We start from the raw sequence: 2,995 nt of genomic DNA on the forward strand, positions 1-2,995 counted from the left end.
TCGTTACGACCAACTATATGACATAAGTCATAACAGGTATACCCGAATCACATTTGGCCCTGTTTTGAAACACTTATCATCATCGTGCGTCACCAGTAGCAATACAACTTATGATGCAAAAGTATATCCTACATTCATAACAACCAATCCAACAAAGTAGGTATTAGGTAGCAGGTCCGAAATACAATAAGGTATCATTTGATTGCAAAGTATAACACGAACACGATCCCATGCCACAACATAGGCTAGTAAAAGTATATGGGTTAAAACTTGATAACACAACTTTAAAAGGTTATATTAACGAATCACACAACTCAGCCGATCATTTTATTGATTACCGCGTTCAGAACCGCAACCTCCACTGCCGCTACCATCCCTACTGCATCTACCCACTATGACGACCTACGTTCCCCATACCAACCTCCACCATACCGGTTGCCACTGCCACCATAACTATCGCCCTTATTTCCACCTTTACTTGAGCATTCTCTAGCGATATGTCCGGGCTTGCCACATCTGAAACAGTCACTTCCACGATCATCATAGTTCCTTCTTGAACTGGCTTGAGATTGTGCTTTGCTTACTCTAATGCAACTCCCATCCAACTTATATCCGTTCATTTCTTCGATAGCAGCATTCATTGCTCGCACTTGAACAAAAGTCACGAATCCATATCCTCGTGAGCGCCCAGAGACCTTGTCGAACACAACCTAAATAACAAAGAATAAAAATAAACTCTTGAAATCAATATCCTATTACTTGTAAACAATACGACCAAAGTGTCAGTCTATAATAATATAAACCATACTCAAAATAAATAAATAAAATAAAAAGTCTATTAATCGATGTAAAAAAAATCCTAAACTCTTTTAAGAATGCGTAAATTCAATTGCTTATAGTGAAGGATAGTTTTTTTCAAAAACGGTTTGCAAGATAAGATAATATAAACCTTCTTTCATGAAATGATGAGATCAAAGGCATGATCTCATTTTACACGGGCAAGTTAAAAACAAATATTCTTACATAACAAACAGTTGGTGCAAATTCTTAAAAAACAGCAATGAAATATGTTTGTTACCTTTGCATCAAGAACATAGCCAAACCTTACGAAGGCCTCAAATAGAGATTTATCAGTTGTTGACCATGATAAGCCACCAACAAAACAACAGTATCCCACATGATCAGACATGCTTGCAACTGCAGTATTAAAAGCAAAAAAAAAAAAAACATATAGAACATTAGTCAGACCTGTCAATGCAAACCCTAGCTTTTTTGTATATATTGTGGAGATAAACCATTCTTTAAAGTTTGACCGAAGTCCGGAACCATGTATATATATTGTCCTGTTGTGCTAATTTACTTTCCATATGGACCATATCCATATTTTCACACTAACAAAATTGATTATACAAATTTCCAAACACTTGTATTCAAAACAAGCATTATTTATAATTGTTAAAAGAAGACAATTGTAAAAGTTGATGATCTCTGCTAATGCATGCTTATCGTAAGTAGTAAAGATTCATAATCATCAATTCTTTCTCATTTCATAGTTTCCTGTACCATGTTTGATTTGTAAAGCCCCAATTTCCAAACACGAAGCAACCATTATAACTGTTAAATATCACATGGTAAACTAAACTCATAATATAGTTATACATATGGCGCTATAGTAGAGTAGATCAATTCTATCTTATTTCATAGTTTCCTATACCATATTTGATTGTTAAAGCCCTAAATTCACTAAATTAATGGTTAATATTCTCAAAACACTCACATAATTCATAAATGTTTGTCTACGTGAGTCAAATTATGATGGCTAAAAGCACAGATCACAAACAAACACAGTTGATTGTCAAATCCAATCTGACACATATGGCGATTATGATCCATCAATGATTAACAACTAAAAAACACATGATAAGGACACCAATCGCAGATCAATCAACACGGACACAAGATTTAACGTTATATGAATTAAATAAAAGAGGTGGCAAACATATAATAACTTGGTGATTTCCTTACCAGGTAAATGCAAATCTAACTGACTGCCACCATTATGACGGTAGTCCCTTCCTGGACCGGCTTGAGGTTGAGCTTTGCTTACAGAGATGTAAGTCCCGTCCAAGTTATATCCGTTCATTTCTGCAATAGCATTGTTCATTGCATCCTTACCAGCAAAAGTTACGAAACCATATCCTAGCGAGAGCCCCGAGACCTTGTCTAAAACAACCTAAATCATACAAAGAATAGAAATGAACTCTTGAAATCAATATTAAATTACATGTAACTTGTAAATAATTCGACCAAAGTGTAGAATGATACAAACAAACAAATATTGTAATATAACAAAAAGTTGGTAGAAAAATAGCAATGAAGCATGTTTGTTACCTCAGCGTCAAGAACATAGCCAAACCTTAAGAAGACCTCAAATAGAGCTCTATCAGTCATTGACTTGATCAAGCCACCAACAAAACAGCGATATCCCTCCTCAACAGACATGTTTTCAACTGCAGTCTCAAAACACGTGTATTCAAAACAACCATTATAATTGTAACAGTCGATGATCTATACGGATACATGCTTATAGCAAGTAGTAAAGGTTCATAATAATCAACTCTATCTTATTTCACAGTTTCCTATACCATATTTGACGATTAAAGAGCCCTAAGAGTTCATCAAAGTGGCACATAATTCATAAATGTCTGTCTGCATATATCACAAACAAAGTTATAATGGACGAACAAGATCATTATACAGATCATAAATAAATAACTGAATGATAAACTTAAAAACACATGATAAGGGCAGGACGCCAATCGCAATAATAATTAAATTAGTGATTTCCTTACCTCGCGATTGTGTAATTCTGTCAGAAGAGCGATAAGGTGGCCATCGGCTATGCGGAAATGTTAACCTACGAGTGCGTCGGTTTGAATCTGCCATGGACCGACGTAAACTCTGTCAATCTTGTCTGGACCGACGTAAAAACTGT

General features: G+C 35.3%; 2 pseudogenes; both read right to left on the bottom strand.

The window, feature by feature from the left end:
* Positions 1 to 327: 327 nt before the first annotated feature.
* On the bottom strand, positions 328 to 1,189 carry LOC143574447 (glycine-rich RNA-binding protein RZ1A-like; annotated as a pseudogene).
* A 342-nt stretch (positions 1,190 to 1,531) lies between these two features.
* On the bottom strand, positions 1,532 to 2,502 carry LOC143574442 (glycine-rich RNA-binding protein RZ1A pseudogene; annotated as a pseudogene).
* Between the last annotated feature and the right edge of the window lie 493 nt (positions 2,503 to 2,995).

The sequence above is a fragment of the Bidens hawaiensis genome, unplaced genomic scaffold (genome assembly GCF_021521415.1).
Source record: "Bidens hawaiensis isolate Kalapana, Puna unplaced genomic scaffold, B.hawaiensis_p1.1 tig00026927_1, whole genome shotgun sequence".
In the NCBI taxonomy this organism is placed as follows: Eukaryota; Viridiplantae; Streptophyta; class Magnoliopsida; order Asterales; family Asteraceae; genus Bidens; species Bidens hawaiensis.